Here is a 13,448-nt window from a genome sequence, read left to right on the forward strand (position 1 = left end):
TGAGAGAATTCAGGCTGATCTTAAATGCTTTATATGTGCAGCAAAAGAAATGTCTGGCGTTCTTATCATTCACAATAAATAAAACTGTTGCAAAGCTGAGAAAGTAATGTCACATTAAAGTGTTATTGAGACCCTCAGTGAGATAGTGTCTATGTTGATGAGTTTTAAGCCAAATGGTGGTTTGGCTTGATGCCAATGTCCGTCTGTTGATTAGTCCACTGCTTTTGGTCTCTGATCTCAACAGCTGTTAAATGCATTTCCATGAAAATTGATGCAGAAATGGTGCAGAGAAAATGAATCCTATTGACTTTTGTCTTCAGAAAAATATCTCAACATCACTGATTTTGCAGCGATCACCACGAATGATATTCCCATTAGCTTTAGCAATACTTTATGTTAAGTGCTGATTAGCAAATGTTAGCATGTTTACACACTAAAGTAAGATAGTAAACATGGTAAACATACGCATTGACATGTTAGCATTAGCATTGTGGCTGAAATTGGTTCATATCTTACAGAATGTGATAGAAACAGGTTTGTATCTCTTACGGTCAATTAAATCCATCTAAAGCCATGAAATGGTGACCTGTAGGTGACTGTGACAGTGGAAAAACGGTTGTGGTTTGGCTTAGTAGGACACAAACGCAGGGGGAAGTCCTGCGTTTTGGGACCCTCCACCCTTTGCGGATTTTAACGCTCTTATACTTTTTAACCTGATTTCCTTTTTTTGCTCTGGATGTAATTACTGCAGTAATAAATACATGGATTATGTATTTCCTAGTTATGTTTATGAACAGTAAATTACATGTTAGCATGCTCACATTAGCATTTAGCTATAATGCCTCACAGAGCAGCTAGCATGGCTGTAGACAGTCTGGTTCTTTAGAGTCAAATATGACCCTAAAAATGAGGTGATCATCACAATTAATCAGGGAGAAGTTCACTGAGGTGTGTATGAACTTTTACAAGCAGAAATATTCTCAATGTTGTACTCGATACGTTTTAGCGGCCTCTGTGGCAGTAAGATGTAATTGCAAGCAAGTATGTTCTTTCAAAGCCTCCATCTTGTCACTTTCATGGTCACTGTGTGTTGACAATGGTATTTTTTTTTGATTTGCTCTTTTGTAAACTTTATTGAAACACATTCAGCTCTTCTTTCAGTCCATCCCCCGTATGTTACCCTCCTAAAGCCTTACACACACACACACACACACACACACACACACACACACACACACACACACACACACACACACACACACACACACATGTTCCTATTATACTTCTACCCTTACTACAAGCCTGACTCAGATGCTGGATTTTCCTATTTCTGATTACAAGTGAATGCATCCTAACCTTTGTTTTTGTTTTTGTTTTTGTTTTTTCAGTTCCCACAGAACAAGCTTCACTAAGATGGCGGCTTATTTACATCTAGCCCGGGAATGTCACCACAGACCCGGATATTGGAGTAATCAACAAAAAAGTCAAGTAGAAGTGCGTTTATTAGTGGGTCATATGATCAGTTACCATTGTTTTAACTCACTATTTCATAGATATTAACTTAAAAGGCAAATAAATAGATGGAACTCTTACGGAGTGTATCTTTAAAGCTAGAGTCCCATTATTTTAAATGTTTTAATATATTATTCTTCTATAAATTAGAAAAACAAGGAAACATCTGGTGATATGTTTCCCAAAGCATTTTGGGGAAATGGGAGGACAATGTTACGGGGAGATATATTTTCAGTGTGAAATATTCTGCACATATTATCTACAGCTTGGGGACTCTATGGAGTTCTTAATCAAGCTGTACATAATAACTATCATACATATTAGTTATTCAAACTTTTTTTTATAGTTACCTGACAGGCACAAGAAACCAAAGCCACAGGACCTTTTTGAGAGATTAGGTTCCCAAATCAATATAGACGTTCTTAAACAAGATAATTGATTGTAGCAGAAAAGATGAGCTGCAGAAGGCATTTGTGACAGCGTACTGTAATTTAGATGAACAGTATGCCCGTATGTTGATAAAGACAAACATAACATCAATAACTATTATAAACCCGATAATATAATGTGAAGTGATAACAGGTGTGAGGGTAATGGGACGGATAACAGATTGAAATGTAAAGGAAATGTGGCTTTGCAGCTCATTTCTCCAGTTTTTCCCTTTGTGCAGATTAATGTCGAAAGGAAGATGTACCGCTTGAAAAAGTATGGACTCAAGAATATGAATTTGGAATTATATAAGGATAATTCAAAGCAGTTCATTTCCCGTTTTCATTCATTCCACACTAGAAAGGGAATCTGTGAGTCGCTTTTAAAGTGACTCATCAAGAGTTCTTCAATCGGCAATCAGAGCTTAATCACATTTCTGGTTGACGAGCAGCCTTCTCTATCAAAACCCTTTTGCGCCACAGTTACTGAGGAATTTAATGGAAATGAACTGGCCTTTTTATTATTTCCATTCAAAGGCTAATTTAACACATCAGCTGAAGAGATTTCTGTGTGTTTTTGTGGCTCGAACTCTCAAAGTCTATACACTTACCTCCAAGTTCAAAAAGTGGACTCCCTGAAGCTCTTTAAAAAGAACTTCAAACACTTTTAATACCTGTCAGAAATCATTCCAGAGCGACAGCAGCAGAAAAAAAAGGGATTAGTGGGCTTAATGCTCTGTCTTAAAAATCAAATTCCCTCCTTAAAATGCTGCAGAGATTTGGGTCGGATCAACTTTCTCTAAAATGTCTCTCAGCAGAGGATTGGCAAAATGCAGTGCGAGTAGAAAATAGAAAATACATATTTTTAAAAAAGCTATATAGATATATTAAAAACATTGGAGGATAAACTGAATATAATATGTGTGTGCAGATGTACCTGTTTCCCCTGCACCCAGAAGCATAGCTGGAAGGATGTCTCAGGTCATAGATAGTCCTTTCTCTGGGTCTTTGTAGCTGGCGCCTACTCCAAACTGACTGACTGAGTGAGATAAGGTGCTCAAAACCCCTACCATTCATTTGATCTATGGATATTGGTATTCTAAGTCCGTTTCTCGTTTCAACGTTTGGAAAAGGTGAGGAGGTGCGTCACTTTAATGTGGTGCTTTCCGTATCTGACATCAACCTCAGGCACAAGAAAGAGAAATGAACTGACTGACGGCGTTATGTGGACAGAGATAGCGAGAGGTTGGTGGTGGTGGGGGGGATGGTGGGGATGGTGGTGTGGGGTGTCTCACTGTGAATGGAGAAATTGAAAATAAACTTCTCTTTTATAAAGTTTTATCAGCGTGACAATATCTAACCATTTCTTTCCCAAAGCCTTCGAATGTCACCCAGTGATTTGTCTGCGTTACACCGTGGATGTGTTTGTCACATTATGGACCCCAGGAAGAGTAATGAGAATCCCAATAAACAAAACAAAAAAGAATCAAACAAAACACCTGACTAAACTTTGCTGAGTGTAACAATTTTGCACTAATGAGGAGTGGTTTCACCGTCTCCTAAAATACACAAAACCCCGCAGAGACCATTCAGGTTGATAACAGTGTGTTTGTTAGATTGCTAATTTACAGTCCTTGAGAAGGAAAGAGCTGCCTTCCTAATGAAAGAAGAAGGAGAGCAAGGGGAAATAATCAAATGGTAATTTTCACACAAGGCACACAAGGGACATAACTGATACAGGCCTGATGCACTTGGCTTTAGAAATTAATTCCCTGCAAGCTGTCTTGTTTTATAATATGTCTAAATGGTGCATTGAAACAAATTCATCAACAGCAAGTTCTGCAGCAATAAGATATCAAAAATACCAACACCTTACCAGACAAGAAACACAGATCTCTATCTTCTGTCTCAAGTTCAACAGATAAAATCTTCCACCAAAAAGTGGCCTTTCCAGAGACAGATCAGGGTTTTTCTATAATGCACTATCCAGAAGAACTCATCATGAGGGATATTTTACGTGTAGCCCTTAAATCATCTAAATCTGCTTCTGTGATATCATTGTTTAATGAGACAATATGTTTGTAATTTCGGTTTGTACAAAACATCAACAGACCGCCTTTCCTTGTCCATCAGGAACAATTTGTACTGAGAATCCTAAATATTACATGGTAACCTGTTTGTGAATGTCACATTTATGCCTGACGATGTGCCGATAGACAAATAAACAAGTGAAATATGATAATTTTGTCCTCCTCGAAATTGGGATAGCTTTTCATCTTTTTTTGGAACATCTTCACTGGCGAATCCCACTGATGAAGTGCAACCTCCTTTTCTCTAATGCAGTCTGTGTATATTATCTGCTTAATGTGATATTGTGTCTGTGGATGGATCTGTGAATCACCACTTTATTGGCACAACATTGCAGTAACACTCCCTGTAGGGAGTCGACTGTTAAACAAAGCTTCAGTTGAATAAAAGCTCTACATTTCTGCCGGTCAGCATAATCCACTCATGATATCAGTATATGTAACAACATCACTTTAGCACTTGATGCTTACCTGAGAGGCGCTGACGGAGTCACACAAACGCTCAGATTAGGATTCCTCGCAGAGACGAGTCCATCTGCCCGCCATTTGATTGATGTGAGTGTCCAGAGCGCGCCATGAGCAGAGCTTCCTTTGTCTTTCACTTTATCGGCTCTCTCAAGGTCATAAAAGATTCATGCGCTGGGGCATCCAGTGTTTTTTAATTTACTTTAAGTAGAGCATGGCAGAGAGACACCAAGAGAGAACTGGGGTGTGTTGATTTTATAAATATTTTCTAAGCGCCTGAAGAAAGTTCTGTTGAAGCAGAGAACAAAGTGAAAGAAAGCTGGCTGCTGAGTGAGGAAAACAAGCTCTTTAAAGCAAAGTATCCAAGAAGTAGTCTCAGTAGTTTTTTAAAAATGCAAATCTACTCCCACGCCTTCCACTCTTACTCTGAAGGAATACATACAAACTCACTATAGTTGTGAAGTTGACTTTATTCCTCAGCCTCTCCAGTGCAGCTAACCATACAGCAGATTTAGCGATGACAGATTTTAGAGTTTTTTATACATTTAAATCTCAAATTAAATGTGATTACATATTTTAAAGGGAAAAAAACGGCATAATCAAATAAAACATGATTTCCTGCTTTTGTAAGATCACATAAACGCTCACCCCAAGAAACAACTTTTGTAATGCATTTCTTCTGTGGCAACAATTACCATAACGCTGCTCATTTTTAAAGAGGTTATAGAACTGCTGAAGCAGGCAGCTCCTCCTGACAACCGCATGAAAGCTCAGCTTTTTAAGTTGCAATCCATCACTGAGCTGAAGCGTCCTCTGACAAATTTGAGTCTGTGCAGTGTTCACTGGATGCATATGTTATATCATCCACAGTTTTATTGAAAGGAAACCTGTCGTGATTTGTTTGAAGAGCTTATCTGGAGTCAGCGAAGACATTTTGTGTCGTCTTACCTCAGCATTAAATTAAAATATATTATAATCTCAGAAACCAAGAAGCGAGTGTTGGTTCTGCACAATAAAACAGCTGCAATTCTGCCGATAATCTCAAGGTGATACTTTGGTAACAGGTGATGTAGTTGATTGGTGAGGGGATAACTACAGCCTATGGTTCATGGTTCATATCACCAGGCCCCACCTTCACTCCGCATCAGTTGACACGCGTACCATTTTGAGGGTCGGTTCAGAGCCGGTGCCCAGTCTTGAACCGCTGTCAAAACAGGAAGAACCGGGTCTCGGCCAGGAAAACTGATTCCAGAGCGGCACCAACTCTTTGCTGGTCTAGAACCGGCACCACTTCTTGCATGCTTTAAAAAATGTTGTGATTTTAGAATTTGTGTATTTTATTGTTGTTTTTTTTTTTTTCAGAAGGGCCCCAGGATTCAAACCAGTACCCCTCTTGCTGTGAGGCGACAGTGCTAACCACCACACCACCGTGTCGCCCTAATTACCTTTCTTCTCAAACTAAATCATCCATTGTATTCAAGAAGAGCAGTACAATTGTGTTGTAGTTCTCCATCATGGTTGTTGTTGTTGTTGTGCTTGAAGTGGGCTTTAGTCTGAAACCTCAGACAGTGACGTAATGACGGGGCTCTCTAGCCTGTGGAAAACCGGCATAGGTTCTGGGACGGTTCCCAAGTTGAACCAACAGTGAACCAGCACCAGCCCAGCAATAGAAGTACAGTAGGTCCGGGTTGGTCGAAAAGGGGTAGTAGTGACCTGGATGATTAACTGCATTTTCATGGTAGACTGAGCCCGAGACACACACAGCTACTTGAAGCATCCATATATATAACTTTTTCCTCTCGTGCTTTGTATGCAGAAGAAATGGAACCTGCCAATTCTACACATTAAAGTCTGCCTGCAGAGTCGGAGTAGGTCTACTATTGCATTTGTGGAAAAAAACTTTTGTGGCTCTAGAGGGAGCTGCATAAAGTCTCTGGAGACCTCTGTAGCTCGCTCCTCATCTCTGTTTGACGCAGGAGCGTATCTGTGTTCCCAGGGTCATATTTCCCCTATAGCTTCATTGTCTTAATATGACCCATTAAGCAGTTTGCAGCATTTTTTCCCCCTAGGCCATGCGCTCACATTGCAAAGAATTAAAAAAAAAAACACACACTGTCTTCAGGACAAAACACTTTGGTGGACACAATGTCACCATGTTAAGTGCTTTCAGTGCACTGTGGATGATTTAGTTAATCTAGAGATAATATGCAGATTTTGTTTTCCCACCGACCAATCAATCAGTTGAAGAGTAGTTAGAACTTCAGTCAACCAAGAGTTTCTTTGGTTTGACCGTTTGATTGACTTAAAATATTTATATCTCCACAGCAGCTGTGGTTGATTGACTTAAGATATTTATATCTCCACAGCAGCTGTGGGGAGTTTTACCATTCAAACTGCATTTGAAACGTCCAACTCCCTTCATTCTTTTGCTATTTGAACTGTGAAGACATCCCTTACCATCCTCTTACAATGTTAGTTGATATCAAGAGACATAGGACCATGGGAACATACAGTAGGGATGATTCGCCTCAAGGCTACGTTAGCCGCTACTCGACAGAACCATCAGGGTTGGAGTTGCATTGTGGATAATGAAGGCACCAGGATGCAGAATGTGTTGATTTATCTTTTTTTTTAACTGTCTGACAGTGGTATTGAGTAGTCTTGTAATACCTATATTAAAGGAATCATTTGATATTTTGGGAAATGTGTTTGCCTTTTTGTCAAACTCTTAGCACACTGACACTGAGTCAATGTCTGCTAAATGCTCAAATGTGTTTGCTCAAGGCCAAACAACAAGCAGTCATTCACCTATTTTTCTACCAACAACTGCCCATGTCTCTAGCTCAAAAGAGGTGAGAAGGAGTGAAAATACAGCGTGAGAGAATATGAGAGTACAGAGGACAGTGCAGCCATTGTTACAGCTATGCAGACACTGAGGAAGATATATTGAAGTATTAAAATAGAAATGGTTTCAGGACAGAATAAGCTTTTCAGAGGGCTGACAATGAAATCTGCTGTTCCTACATTGTGTTTATCTTCACTGCACTGGAGCTTTCTCATAATTTAAATGCAATTCATTACAGTTGTTTACTGCGAAAATGGGATTTTCTTTTTTATTTAAAGGATTAAAATTGCCACAGACTCAGAAATTAACTTTGGAGAACCATGAAACATCTTGTTGATAAAGAAGCAAAATGAGAGCAACACATCACATTGTCCCCATGAAAAGGTCTGAGAGGGGTGTTAAATTGGAAAACAATACAGGACAGACAACGACTTTGCCCTGTGAATCCTAAGCTGTTTAAGTTTGAACCAATATGCATTTGTGTGAGAGGTGAGTAAAAAAGGAAGGCTGCTTTATGAGGCTTCTTATGTGATAATGGGAATTATGCAAATGAGGCCCTGGCTTTGAAAACATTAACTCAGGGTGAAGTCGTGAAAATTACAAAAAGTTCATGATACCAGATAAATTATAGTTTAACTTATCTCCACAGCGTCTCTCTTTTACTGCAGTGATGTTGGTAATAGCTCAACTGAAACTTTTTTTCTCAGGAGACTGAGCAGATGGAGCTGCTTTCTGAGAGGTACAAGTGTTTTACCTTCATGAACGTCCACCATGGTACAATGACTGCTGCTGCTGCTGCCGCTGCTGCTGCTGCTGCTGCTGCTGCTGCTGCTGTGCCGAGACTTTTAGATAAGAGTTAGTTAGGGCCATTACAGTGGAGGAAAAAGGCTGAAAATATAGTCATGCTGGCGTAAGATGAAATTTGCTTTTGTGAACATGTATTTTGCAGATCACTTTGTTTTAATAAGTAGTTAATTGAGATGGTTTTCATTAAGGCCGGCGGTGTGATTGCTTAAGCCAGTGATGTATCACATTTATCGTCAGTGTTGTGTTGTCCTGCTGTTGAAGCGAACATTGTTAGACAGTGGACCAAGTTACACAGAAAAACTGCTCTTAATTTACCCCAAAGTAGTTTTCAATTCCGTAACAATCAAGTTTACTGTAAACACTAAAAGTAAGCAGTGTTATGCGGATGGAAGCAGATTTGTGGACCACTAATTTTTTGCAGGTGGTTAATGTGCTAACTGCCTGTGCTATGAATGCTAACATGTTGGTGTTTACCATGTTTACTTTATAAGTTTAGAGTGTTAGCATGCTAGTATTGGCTAATTAGCATTTAACACAATGTGCAGCTGAGGCTGATGAATTTAATTATTTTGCAGGTATTTGGTCAAATCCAGAGACTGTATAAAATATGGATATAGTAACCATGGCATCACCCCCTCTGTAGAGCCGAAATTAAGTGGGTGGCTCCGGCCGTCTCCATCTTGGCATTTCCTGCTGCTGTCTAACTCCTGGCTAATCCAAGAATTGGGAGGGAGCTGAGGCAGGTCGAATAAAACCGAGTTACTTTACGCATCTGTTTCTCAAAGCGGCCATTCCTTACTTATGAATAAGTTCAAGCCTTAATATAATTCAGGTGAGTTATACAAATAATCGAAATAAAGCCGAGTAAAATACGTAATTATGCATCATCCACTGTGTTGAAATATGATTAGTCGCAGGGATGTTATGTGTGAATGTGTGCGTGTGTGTGTGTGTGTGTGGGGGGGGGGGAGGGAAGACAGAGAGAGAAAGATGGACGTAGTGACAGTGTAAATGTGCTCTGTCTGTTTGTTGGTTTATTGTATGTGCACAACAACACTGCAGACTGAAAGAATCTCAGGAAGGTGAACAAAAGCAAACAGTAGAGATCCGAGGTGGGAGTGTATTTGAAAAGGGTGAAGCAGAGAACATCAGGGTTATAGAAGCAGAGGGAATAAAGCCAAGGTACGGCACACATCTGTTACTCAAAGCGGCCATTATGCATAAGTTTGAGCCTTAATATAATTTAAAACAGGTGAGTTATAAAAAAAAACCTGTGCAATTGTCATGAATGGGGGAATTAAGTATGGAGACCGAAACCATTCTTTTGTACCAAGCTGTAAACGTGTAAAGTTGTACATTTTACCATGGGGGTCCATGGGGATTGAATTTCTTTAGGAGCCAGCCTCAAGTGGCCATTTGAGGAACTGCATTGGCTTCATTTTTCAGCCCTTGAGTCAGCCGTCAAACTGCTGACTTGCTGGTGGCGCTAAATGAAAAGTCAGTAAATCTCCAAAGTCATCATTTGTCACTCTCAGCACCATAGGCACAGGTACCAAATGTCATGACATTTTACTTAAAAACAAAAACTGTCAACTTCACGGTGGTGCTAAAGGAGAGGAAAGAAGGCTTCATCTGCCTTTCCATACAAATTTCACATCAATCGATCCAGTATCTGTTGAGACATTTAAGTCTGAACCAAAGAGGTGGAACTACTGATCAACTAACAACATTACAGTTACTACAGTCTGCAGATACACTTGCTCTATGAAATTAGGCCTTGTTTACTGCAATTGAGCCGCTTTGCCTAATTCCAGCATACTGTACAGATTATCAGATCTGTGTCAAATGCTCCTCCACCTCATTATAAACACGAGTACACTGCGGCAGATTAGCACTTGGCAAATATGTAATTATGCATCATCCACCGTGTTGAAATATGATTAGGCGCGGGGATGTTATGTGTGAATGTGTGTGTGTGTGTGTGTGTGTGTGTGTGTGTGTGTGGGAGAGCGAGAGATAGAGACAGACAGAGAGAGAAAGATGGATGTAGTGACGGTGTAAATGTGTTCTGTCTGTCTGTGTATAGGTTTATTGTATGTGCACAACAACACTGCAGACTGAAAGAATCTCAGGAAGGTGAACAAAAGCAAACAGTAAAGATAAGAGGCGGGAGTGTATTTGAAAAGGATGAAGCAGAGAGCATCAGGGTTATACTGTAGAAGCAGAGGCAAACGGATCAAGAGCAGAAAGGATGTCCTTCAATACTTCTAATGTTCCCATAAATCTCAGCTGCAGTAAACCAATGAGAGTTCTAAAATCTTCCCTCCTTGTGTGAACTAGATCTCTGATTAGATGAAGATATCTCATCCTGCGGCAGATGAAACGTAAGCAACGACTCCAAAGAGCAAGATCAATCTGAGCTTTTTAAAGAATCTTACATTTCCATGTGGTTTGTTTTTAAATGTGAATGCCAGTGGAAAAAAAAAACGGAAAGCAGGTGCCGGGAAGGGAGAGGCTAAAGAGCAGAGAGTCTGCACAGTAACATCTGACTGCTCCAGACTGGAGAGGCCTCATTAAATTTTAATTGCAGCGCGATGCTGAGTGCATTGCCATCTTCATCCAGATGCATGTGACCTTCTTTTTTCTCTCTTTTTACTGCTACCAAATGTGAGTGTGTGCAATATTGCGTGTCAGCTTAGTAGCCTTGTGATTAAATAAAAGGATGTCGGTGAAAACATGGACTGAGTTAATTTTCCTCATTTAGGCTTTTAGAATGATAAACAGAAAAACACTCAGAGCTACTCAGTACCCCACGGGAATAAAAAAAAAATCTGCATTTGTGGATGTAGGCATGTGTTAGACATCAGAAACAACGCGTATAACATCGCAGTAAGTTACAAAAATAAACAAATATGGGACCAGTCTGCTTGAGATATGAATATAAATCTGAATAATATGTAAAACACTACACCCAAAATCCTCACAAAATGCTTTGATTCCTTTTAACAATGTTCCACTTAAAAAAGGCAAACACAATAAACGCCATGAGGCTTTAACAATACAAATCACACATCATAAAACCCGAGTCACACCGTTCTTCAAAGGTTGATGTGAGAAGACGTATGTGTGCTGGAGGAGATTGGTGTGTGTTTATCGTCTTCCTGTCCTGGATGGGTGTTGCGTTACAAGGTATTGTCTCCAAACTGCCAGAATCAATTAATATGAATAATGAATGCCGACTGACGTTTAGTGCTCATTTTGTTCCAGCTCCTTTTGTTCTCGCACATGCAGAGCGGTTTAATTTTGCAGGAGGTACAAGAAGACAATTCTTTTATGGATAAAAGTAATATATTCTTTATCGAGTTAGAGGCACCACATGTGCTCAACGAGCCTCACACCACAAACCCACGCACTCCCCAGCACCACGATAGCCAAACATGATCCTGGCTCTTGAGAAGGAGAAGGCCGATCTCGTCTCACGTGTGGACTGACACCACTGAGTGAAATCAAGAGACATCGATGGCATTACTCACCCTACTAAGACCACTTTACACACATCAGCAACCACAGCTGGAGGAGTCACACATATTAGCCAGGTCAGCAGGCGCTAACCAGTGAGCACCGGCAGACACTTGACTCTTTACAGTTTGCTTCAACATGATGATTTCATTCTCAGTGTACAGTAAGACCACAAATGTGTTATTAACAATGATGTAGTAGGTCATTAAAGTAAGAACATTAAAAATAGTTTGATACTGCAAGTGGAAAACTAACTGCAGCCAAAGACTTTCAAAGCAAATTATTTGAAGTAACGAACAAACTGAAGAAAGGTAAGAATATGAAGAAACATCATATCAATCGGACTACGTAAACAGCCATGAAATCAACAGGGGCGTGACTATGTTCCCCGGGTCCTATGTTTGCCGCTCTGTATGTTCCCTGCTTTTCACAGAAAGGGTCCCATGTTCACCGGTCTGTTATTTTTTCCACAATCAGTGCCGTATTCCCCCGCAAGTAGGTCTATGTAGACCCTAACACTACCCCCTAACCCTGACCCTAACCGTAACCTCTAAACCTAACAAAATGCTGAATTAAATCGGCAGAGGAGACCAGGGAACAGAGGGATGACCCTCTCTGTGAGGCCCCACTAAGGCACGGCATTGCTTTGATCCAAGTGTTGATATCAGTATGCTAACAGGATCACACAATTACATTACATTCATTTAGCTGACACTTTAATCCAAAGAGACTCAAAATAAGTACATTCAACCATGAGGATACTACCCAAAAGTGCAAGAGTCATGTGAGGACATAAAAATAGGCGAAACGTCTTCATTCTACACTTTATAACACCATATAAATATTTCTTTAATGTGTTTTAAGGATTCATGGACCAAGGCGCTGTCTTAATATGATAAAATATGCACTCTGTTAGAATGCTGCAGGAATAATGTAAACAACCTTAGTTTAGTGTGTTAGCAGACTAACATTTGCTAACTGGATGTATGCCATATCTTTTGCAAAGCCACTGTTACCTGGTGTGATTTGTTTAAAGAAATACAAAGAAGCCTGAACACCGTTTCCACTGTCACAGAAAGATAAGTGGTGCAGATGCAGATAAATGGTAGCAAAGAGAGAAACTAAAATATTCTGACTGAGAGTCTCTTTGACTAAAAGAGTTGAAATGCATTTCCCCCGAATTAGTATAGCACAATTAAACATGTGAACTGCACCGTTTCATTTGAATTCATTAGTTGTGTTTTGCTTTAGCAGCTCTGCAGGTTACAGCCAAATCGATCTATTAGCATTTCCATGATTGACTTTTATCTCAATGAGCACTTAGCGTGTTAGTGATTAATTACACGCAACAGCAGGCTAAACCAGGAGCTCAGAATAGCATATAGAGGTGTATTAGAGTTCAAAATGTTACAATTGTGATAATAATTATGATTCTCTTAGAATATCTGTGCATGGAAAAGAAGTATTGTTTTCAAGATCAGCACAAGATCAAGGCCAGATCTTATCTGAAGAAATCCTCCTGATAGAAATATTACTTAGAACTCACTTTAACATTGTATCTTACACACCAACAGACCAATGTAGGCACTTTTTTTAACTCACAAAATCTACACATTATCTTCCTATTTCTATGGCCTGATGCAACCTTGTTTTGACACTAGAGGGATTATTATCTGTCTTGACAGTTGGGCTTGACAGTGTAGAAGCTGCCTGAATTCTGCATCTAAAAACCTGGTTCCTGCCAGGGGAAGCTGCCAAATTGCTCCAAAAGAGTCAAACCTTCAC

The sequence above is a fragment of the Echiichthys vipera genome (assembly GCF_963691815.1).
Source record: "Echiichthys vipera genome assembly, chromosome: 1".
Lineage (NCBI taxonomy): Eukaryota > Metazoa > Chordata > Actinopteri > Perciformes > Trachinidae > Echiichthys > Echiichthys vipera.